The following is a 9,291-nucleotide window of genomic DNA, read 5'->3' on the forward strand; positions in this document are numbered from 1 at the left end:
TGTTCCCCTGGTTTGTCATTGGTTTTAATACTTTTTGATTGATTGGCTGCTTTTATATTATTGATCATGGTATTGTGCCAAGATTCTCCTTGATCTTTGGTTTTCAGGACCTTGTTATCCATTCATGTTTTGTTTTGTTTTTATTTGTCTGATTCATCTGACATGCTGTGCCAGAAGAATTTGCCTCATCTCATTTGTGGTTCCCCCTCAGAGTTTCCTGTTAGGTTTTCTGTGCTTTAATCTCATTGCTGAGTCTATTAAGGTGACAAAGGTTTGCATATGCTTCCTAGGTTGATGATAGTTAGATTTGTACTTAATTTCCAAGCCTGATTGTCAATTTGCATCTCTGCATCATGATATACTACTTGGCTGACACATGGGACATGTGTGTCAGAATTTTTTTTAATAGAAATGTTATTATTCACTGCTCATACATTTCTCGCTTCAATATTTCTCAGTTTTTAAAGGCTAACTCAGAATTACACCTGTAGCAGTGGTAAGAGATCCAAGTGACTTTTGACTGATATATCCTATTGTGAAAGCATCAGGCCAGATGGCTACAAGAGAGTGATAGAAGGTAGATATATTAGCCCCAGATTAAGCAGGTCCCTTTTCTGCGCGTAAGATAATGAGCTGTTCCAGAACAATCAGGAAGTTGCTGGAACCAATTATGGCAGGCTAATTAGGATACCTGGAGCCAATTAGGAAGCTACCAGAATTAATTAGGACAGGCAGGATAATCAGGGCACCTGGTTATAGAAAGACCTCACTTCAGTTAGTGAGGTGTGTGTGAGAAACTGAGAGTGAGAAGGCATACTGCTGGAGGACTGAGGAGTATAAGTGTTATCAGACATCAGGAGGAAGGTCCTGTGGTGAGGACAAAGAAGGTGTATGGAGGAGGCCATGGAGAAGTAGTCCAGGGAGTTGTAGCTGTCATGCAGCTGTTACAGGAGACACTATAGACAGCTGCAATCCACAGGGCCCTGGGCTGGAACCTGGAGTAGAGGGTGGGGCTGGACTGGGTTCCCCTCAACTCCCTATTTGATATAAGAGGAGTTGATATGGACTGTGGGTCCCACCAGAGGGGAAGGTCTCTGGCCTGTCCCCTGACCCATTAGGTGGGCCAGCAGAGACTGCGGGGATTGTTCTCCTCCTTTTCCCCATGCTGGCCAGTGATGAGGTTGGCCAAGTGAATGGCAGGTTTGTGCCACTAACAAAAAGAGCCAAAATGAGGACTGCTGTGAACCTCTGAGGTGAGCAAATCTTCCAGAAAGCGCAGAACCCAGCAAGGCAGAGGAGGAACTTTATCACACTACATTGTATGCAGTGTAGCTGTAGCTGTATTGGTCCCTGGATATTAGAGAGACAAGGTGGGTGAGGTAATATCTTTTATTGGACCAACTTTGGTTTGAAAGCTTGTCTCTCTCACCAAGAGAAGTTGGTCCAGTAAAAGATATTACCTCCTGCACCTTGTCTTTCTAATGTCCTGTGCTGTATTTCTCATTTATTTGGTTATTCAAAGCTCAGTGTTTCCACTTTCATAATATTTCACATGTGTAATCCCTGTGGCTTGAAGCTTTAGAGGGTAAGGAGCTCTCTGTTCCCCTCTGTTGATAAATGACCATAGAAATGTTGCATCTGTATAAAGTATTTACCAAGAACTCCAGCTGGACAGAAACTCCATCTGCAAAGGAACTCTCTCACCCATCTATTGAACAAGGGAAAGTACAGCTACAGAGCATCATTTGCATAAGCTTCTACCTTGCATTCCTCAAGTCAGAAATGGTTACGACTTGACCTGAACTGAGTGTGAGAAAGGGGCTCTTACTTTATGGCAAAGAGTGTATCCCCAGGGGCAAGGACTCTGCACAAGGGTCCTGTGTGCTACTAGTTCCCCTCCACTGGGAAGTGATGCAGAAGTGGCTCTCCACTGAAGCTGCAGAAGATGGTGGAAGCAGTTGCAACTGCAGACAAGTGAACTCTGAACTCTGGTAAGGTCCCTCCCTCCAAACCAACTACTAAATAATGCTGAAATCACAATAGCTAGGTGAGGTGTTGGAGAACAGAGAATAGAAACGGGTATGCCTAAGTGTACCTCAGGACTCTGGGACTATGCTGCTCACTAACATCATAGCTAAATGCCTCATATGCCCATGTCTCCTCAGATGTGCCCATTTTTTTTATTGTCCATGTTTTATTGTGATCTCTTGAGAGCGAGAGAGTGGACACATAAGGCGTTCGAGACGTAAATCCCCTCAGTAAAGAGGACTGAGCCTAATATCAAATATCTTTGATATAGTTTGGTCTCCTCAACAGGTGACCACACCAGGAATGACCTCTCTTTCTCCCTGCCACTAGTCTTCAAGTCTAGTGAACTCACTCTTTGTATAGTCTTCTCTCTCCCGGTGGTGCTGGCCTCCTGATATTTCTGTCTTTCCCTTCTGGAGGCTCATTCTGGGTCATACTGAATCATAAGTGTTTTCTGTTCCTTTGTATTGCTTATCCCTTTTGCCTCATATGACCAGGGAACCACTGCACCCCTTGTGACTCCTTTAGTCCACACCTTCTAGGGTCAGCAGGTCATTGGCTGACCTGTCATACTCAAGTACCTGCTTTCTCCAGCTGAGAGAAATCTTAGCTGGCCACCTCTTCTTGAGGGTGTCCCCATCTTTCTTGCTGCAACATGTCTCCCCTCATTGGTTGCAGGATTTTGGTCCTTTGTCCCATCAATGCCTTTCTTGGTCTGTTCTGACACTCCTGTGATAACATTTTGGCACACAAGAATACCTTAACAAGGGGTCTAAACCAGAAGAAAGCCCTTTGCAACAGCCTCAGCTGATTCCACCTTACCATTATTCTGTGGGTATGCTGGGGAGGAAGTGTGGTGGTCAAATTCACATTCAAATTGCTTGAATTCTTCTGAAGGAAACTGGGGTCTGTTGTCAGTGAAGACAGTGTCTGGAATGCTAGATCTCACAAGCAGTCCTTCAGTTTTCCCAATCACTGACTTGCTTCTTGTATCAGGCAGGGCACTGACCTCCCAAAAATTTTAACAGGAGTCCTATGTAATCAAGTACTGCTTTTCACTGAAGGTAAATAAGTCAGCTCTTACCTTTTCCCATGGTCAGCTCATGTGGTAAGAGTCTTTCTGTGCATGGCCATCACCCAACCCGCAGGCATCACACCTTCCTCTCAAGGAGTGGAGTTGTGTATTCATTCCCAGCAATTAATGCATTCTTGAGGCCAAGACAGCTGTCAATGCCCAGTGTGAGGCATGTATTTTTTTGCATGTATGTAATAAGGCAGGGACCACAGTCCTCTGTCCTTTGAATAGGATTCCATCCTGCACACCCAGCTCATCTTTAATTTGAAAATATGGTTCTGCTCCTACAGCACCTGGCTGTTGTCTTTTGGCCACGCTGCTAGTATTGGTCTCTTGACTGCCCGTAGTTGGATGTCTGTAGTTTCTTTGATTTCCATCAGCTTTGCTCTTAAAACTAAGAGACAGTGCAGCATGGTAATGGATTCAATGTCCTGATCTTCCTTCCCCAAACTCACTTATGATGGGTATATATGTTCCGCTTAGGGTGACCAGATGTCCTGTTTTTATAGGGACATTCCCATTTTGGGGGATTTTTTTTCTTGTATAGGACCCTATTACCTCCCGCACCCCATCCTGTTTTTTCACAGTTGCTATCTAGTCACCCTAATTCCGCTCAGCGTGTCAGCTAACACCAGTATCTGATCTCTGCCTGGCAGTGGCACCAATTCAGATATTTTCTGGAAGGGGTATATTCTGGTTTCTTCCCCCCCTCCCCCGGAGGACTCCTGAACCCCACTCATCCTCTCACATTCCCACAGGGACCCCAGGTCTCTCCCATATCTTTTACCCACACAGTGCATAAGCCAGTGTTGCCAGGAGCTGCCCCTGTTTCTGTACAGAGGGGAGGCCAGGTCCAATTTCAGCAGTGCTGTGACCATGCAGCTGGAGCAATGTGCTGGACTGTTCCAGCAGCAGTTGTACTGATTTAGTGTGGATCACTTGCTTAAAAGTAGTCAGACCAGGCCCTCCCCACCAGTCTGCAACCCATGGAAATTTGAGCATGTGCAAACACTTGGGGGATGGGGCATTTGTCCCCTTGGGCCTGCCTAGTTGGTGCTACTGCAACTTGGTAGCAGTGGAGGTGCACTGACATGCACTGCAAGCTCTTTGGAGGGCTAAGAAGGAGCTTTACCATTCCTGTCTCTAGGGGTTTGTGTTGTGCACTATTACTGTGTGTGCACTCCAACTACCACAGCCAGAAGCTTTTTCTTTTTTTGGGGTGTACCCTTGTTCAGTCACACGCTGGCCCTAGAGGATTTACCACTAAGTTCCTTTTAGCTGACACCTGCAGGATAGGTAGAATACAGAGCATAAAAACACCTCTGTGGTCTGATTAGGGGGCTAAATTCATGACTGTTATAAACATAGTATTAGTGGTGTTACACTTGGGATGAATTTCTAAAAGTTGGTTATTTTATCTTGCCAAAGTGCAAGGGCTATATCTGGGGGGGGGGGGGGAGTTTGTAAGGGGGCAACTCTGAAGTCAGTTTGTTAAGGGGTCAGTGGGGGTCTGAGGCGTCACACTCTCTCTGGTAGCGGTAGCACCTAGTGATAAGAGTACATTCGCTATTGGCAGTGGTGCGAGTCCAGCAACCCGCCCTCTCTAGTGGCAGTGGTGCCTAGCAGCAAGTGTGGGAAGGGTAGGGAAACCCTGGCCCACCCTACTCCATCAGATCCTGACCCAGGACCCTAAGAAACCCGTTACCCTGTGCACGTTCAGGTCTCCATGTCTCCAAACCCATCCCCCGGGTCACTTCCAATCCTTACTCTGCCGCTGGCAGTGGCTCGATGTCCCCTTTGGTCCCCACGGTCAACTGGGTTCCCGTGGAATAGTCTGGGTATTCAGCCTTAGCAGTCTGGAGTCCCGTCAGCAGGAGCCTGCAGCACATGGCGGTTCTCCTCAGCCAGCCCAGACTGAACTAAGCTGCTTCCTTTCATATGCTCCCTTCACTAGGAGCATGCCCAGCAAGGGTGAGGGTGCGTGGCCTCTCTTGGGCCTCTGTATTGCTAGTGCATGGTTGATGCACCCCACCACACAGTGAAACAAAGGCTGAATTATGTCACTAATTGAATCAAAGACTAAAATGTCTCGTTTCCTTGGATACTTATGAGTATGTAGGCAGGATTTGTCAAAATAGCTATTGCCAAGAAAGTTATTGGCATTGAGACCTCTGAAACCCAGATTGCTCATAAACAAACTGATTATCTAGAATGTATAGCAGTTGTGGCCATATTTTTTAAAAAGTTTAAAATTTTGTCTAGATTAAAAAAAAAAATCATAGTGCTGAATTCTGAGACCTTAACTTCACCTGGAAGTTTTGCAGTGTAAAACCATCAGGATTTCATCCACGAATAGTAATTTTTAGGCAAAGTTATTCAGAAAATGTTGAGCCAGAATCCTTGAACTCCAATACTGTTCTTTTATAGGGCCTGATTCTGAAAGCATTACTCACGCAAGCCGCCCCAAGGCATCTTGCAGTCCCAAATGGAATAGGGCTCTAAAGTGGAACCTCTGGCCTGATAACCAATAGCACTCTTGGATGCCACCTGCTGGCATTGTACAAACAAGACCACTCCCACCTGTTCAGTAATTTACCTTTGTTTTTTTGTGTCCCCAGGTGTCTACTGAATGTCACATTCAGATGAACTTCATCTCCAGCAAATCCACTGCCCACTTAGGCAGAGGATATTTTTATGCAAGGCATTCTCCAGAAGCTGCAGAGGTTGAAAGCCACCCTCTTGGCTACTCTCCAAGGCATCAGAAGCAAGTTGAGTCCTAAATCTTCACTCAGGTCAATGACACGCAAGACAAATATGCACTAGGATTATCTGAGTGCCTCATCCCATATCTGACATATTAGAAGTCTTGCAATTCAGCTGACACCGTGAGAACCTGGGGGCAGAGTAATCACTGGTTGACTGAATTGCAGCACAGTGTGCTACAGATATCTCAGCTGTTGCTTCACAGTGGTGCTTGTTGACACCATAGCTGGGCTTGCACGTCCATAAGCAACTTGCCCTCTTGAGCCAGTTCCAGCACTAACATGCTGATTATAGCTGGCATGAGCACGCCCCACGTCTCTGCTGTGGTTCCCAGCTTTATCTGGATTTCTGCCCACTGAAGCGCCGGTTGTGAGGTTTAATTTAGGCACAGTATGAGTCTGGTACAATAGGAACCAGGTTTCCAGTGAGCTTTTACTCCAGTCAGTCTTTTCCAAGTCTAGTCACATGAAAGATGATTAAATCTTTATTAAACATTCTTGGTTACATTTAAAGTGTAACATGTCTCTTATTTTAAAAAGGATAAGAGCCAGCTCTGCTCTCAGTCTGGATTTGTGCAAGAGCAAAATCTGTCTCATAAATATTTAAAGAAACCTGCATACAGACGCTTTTGTTCCCATTGCTGTGTGTTTTACCATATTTGCTATACGAAAGTGCCATTATGGATTCAGCTGTATTTTCCCTGAGAGGCCCTAGCCACGGTAATATTTATGTTTGATGTAAATAGGTTATGATGACTGAATATTTTTTATTCCAGTAAGCACATTGCTGGGAACACGTTGCTCACTCCTCCAGTCCTGTAAAGGGATGACTCACACCTGACGACTGTCACTGATCTCATCTGCCTTACCTCAAACCCCACAATTTTATGTGCAGTTCTATTTTGAATAAGATGGGTATGAATGTGGCTTCAGTCTCTCTGTGCAGCTTCTTTGTCACTGAGGAATTTTTTTCTTCCCTGCTCTGATATTTTTAGTGAACTGATGCTTATTCCTTGTCTCACTGCTGTCAGGTCCATTTTCATGAGCCTAACAAAAGGGTAAGTGCATCTTTGAGCAGTTGAATTTGGTATTTTCAGAGCTACTCTCTGAACACCAGAGCCTCATTTGGCCATTTGTGTCTTGGAAGTGTAACTTCACTGACTTAGTCTGAGCTCTTGTGGGGACAGGGATGTTTTTTGTTCTAAAATTGTACAGCACCTACCAGCATGAGGTCCTGATCCATGATTGGGGCTACTAGGCCCAAACAGACTATAAATAATGAGTCTTTTCTGTATCAGACAAATCCCATCTCTTTAACAATGCAGTGTTCTAATGTGGAATAACACTGTGTTTGGGGTGAGGTCATTGTTCATCATTTATAAACTTATTTTTATGATGGAGGGAAATATTTTGGATGCAAACTTGTGACCCAAGAGGATTGCCAACCTTCTCGAACTGAGCAGAAGTCTCCAGGCATTGGCTTCAATCTCCCGGTGACTATTAAAGGCAATCTAGGAGATTTTAATGGGACAAAGTCTGGTTGGTGGCGCAGCAGGGCTAAGGCAGGCTGCCTACCTCCCACACCCCAACCCACTGCCCCAGCCCTGAGCCGCCTCCCACACCCAAACTCCCTCCCGGAGCCCACCCCATGCACTCCCTTCTGCACCCCAACCCCCTGTGCCAGGCTCAGCCCGGAGCCCCCTCCCACACTCTGAATCCCCTCCCATACCCCAACCCCCTGCCCCAGCCTGGTGAAAGTGACAAAGGGAAGGGGAATGGAGTGAGTGGGGGTGGGGTCTCAGAGAAGGGGTGGGAAGGGGCGTGGCCTTGGGGGAAGGGCAACGGTGTTTGGGTTTGTGTGATTAGACAGTTGGCAACCCTATGACCTGGCCAGCCTTGAACCTATGGTGCCTTTTCTCTGGTAGGATGTTCAGGAAGGTTTGAGACATAACATGGTATTGTCAACAGGGACTAAGGGATTCATAACCGAGTCTGAGATTTATTTTTTTTACAATCTTGATTAAATGCCCAGCCTTAAACCATCATAAGGATCCTAATGCAGACTATGCTCTGATAGCCACTGTAGAGCCCTGCAACTCAACCATCTCTTGGGGTCAAGTCACCTCTGATACCTTCTCCTGTCTATGAGGTTGGCCTGGATGCAGCTATGTGCCCCACTCCTGCTGGCCACTGCCACCTTGCTGCAGTACGTGTGCTACAGAGTTCATGTGCGGAGAAGTTCAGTACCTCTCCCTCTGCAGCATCACAGGGCATGGCAGGAGCGGGGCATGCAGCCACCACCATGCCAACCCCACAGGCAGGAGGCACTGGCTCAAATTCAGGGGAAGAGTCAGGTTGGAAAACTACTGACTGGGTCCAGTTCAGGGTTAAAAATGCAGCCCAAGCAAACCTCTAAGCTATTATGTTAAATCTTCATAATTAAATGCCACCCTGTGCAATATTTCAGTGGAAATCGCTGGACATGTTAATGGTGGTAGTGAATACATAATTATTGTGGCTCAGGGAGGGGTGTCATATTGCCGCTCTGTTACTGAGCATTTGTATTAGTTACTAGTTTTCATTTGTCTCCCATCTGTCTCAGCACTTACAGATTGTTTGAATATTTGTTCTAAGGATATCATGTTGCTGCATGTACATAAAGTTTCTAGGGAATGCTCAAGGCATCACAGCCTGCAAAGGAGTGGAGTTGAAGGAAGTTCGGGAAAGTGATGTATTAGCTTTGGTTTGTCTGTTACAGCTGCCTCCCTGCTGCATTCCTTTTTTGTTTTCCTCTCTGTGTGGCCGCCCCTCCCGGCCATGGGGCTAGCAAGAGTCATAGCCTGGCCTTGCTCAGTGGAATGGCCTTTGCAGACTAACCGGAGCCATTGCTCTGCTCAGGTGGGGGTGGGCCCCTGCCTCCTTTGTTCAGACCTGGGATCCGTGTAGGGGACGCTGCCCAAGAATGCAAGACCTTGTATGGCCACATAGCTGAGCATGTAAGTCATGCCTGTTACTTAGAACTATCCCGGACACGTCTGTGCACACCTGAAGTCTTTTCCCTGCTTTCTCTCCTCCCCTCTAACAAGGGGGACCAATCAAAGTTACTGGCGGGAAACTGTCTAAGTCTAAGCAGACCTCGGAGAAGGTCCTTGCTTTGCCACCTAGTCTGATCAGCTAGAGGTCTTTGGGAGGCCCTCTCCCCGCTCTCGTTTGTTTTTGAGCATACCCCCGTTTTTAAACTCCCCTCCCACGAACAACAAATTTTGCCTGGAGATCTCCTGATTATTGTGAGCAAATTGAGTCTTCTCTGCATCCTCTGATGATGCTGCTGTGCCTGCTTCTGCCTCTGCTGTTGTCCTGGGGATTGGTAAGAACTCTCTCTTGCAGACCCTCCCTGTTCTAGCTGCTGGCTTTTCTTTCCCCAAC

General features: G+C 46.5%; 1 long non-coding RNA gene across 1 annotated transcript; it reads left to right on the forward strand.

The window, feature by feature from the left end:
• Positions 1–812: 812 nt before the first annotated feature.
• Positions 813–6,372, forward strand: LOC120399353. Its single transcript, XR_005595105.1, has 2 exons — positions 813–872; positions 5,722–6,372. It is a non-coding gene; the product is annotated as an uncharacterized LOC120399353 (long non-coding RNA).
• Positions 6,373–9,291: the final 2,919 nt, after the last annotated feature.

Source organism: Mauremys reevesii, linkage group 2 (genome assembly GCF_016161935.1).
Source record: "Mauremys reevesii isolate NIE-2019 linkage group 2, ASM1616193v1, whole genome shotgun sequence".
In the NCBI taxonomy this organism is placed as follows: Eukaryota; Metazoa; Chordata; order Testudines; family Geoemydidae; genus Mauremys; species Mauremys reevesii.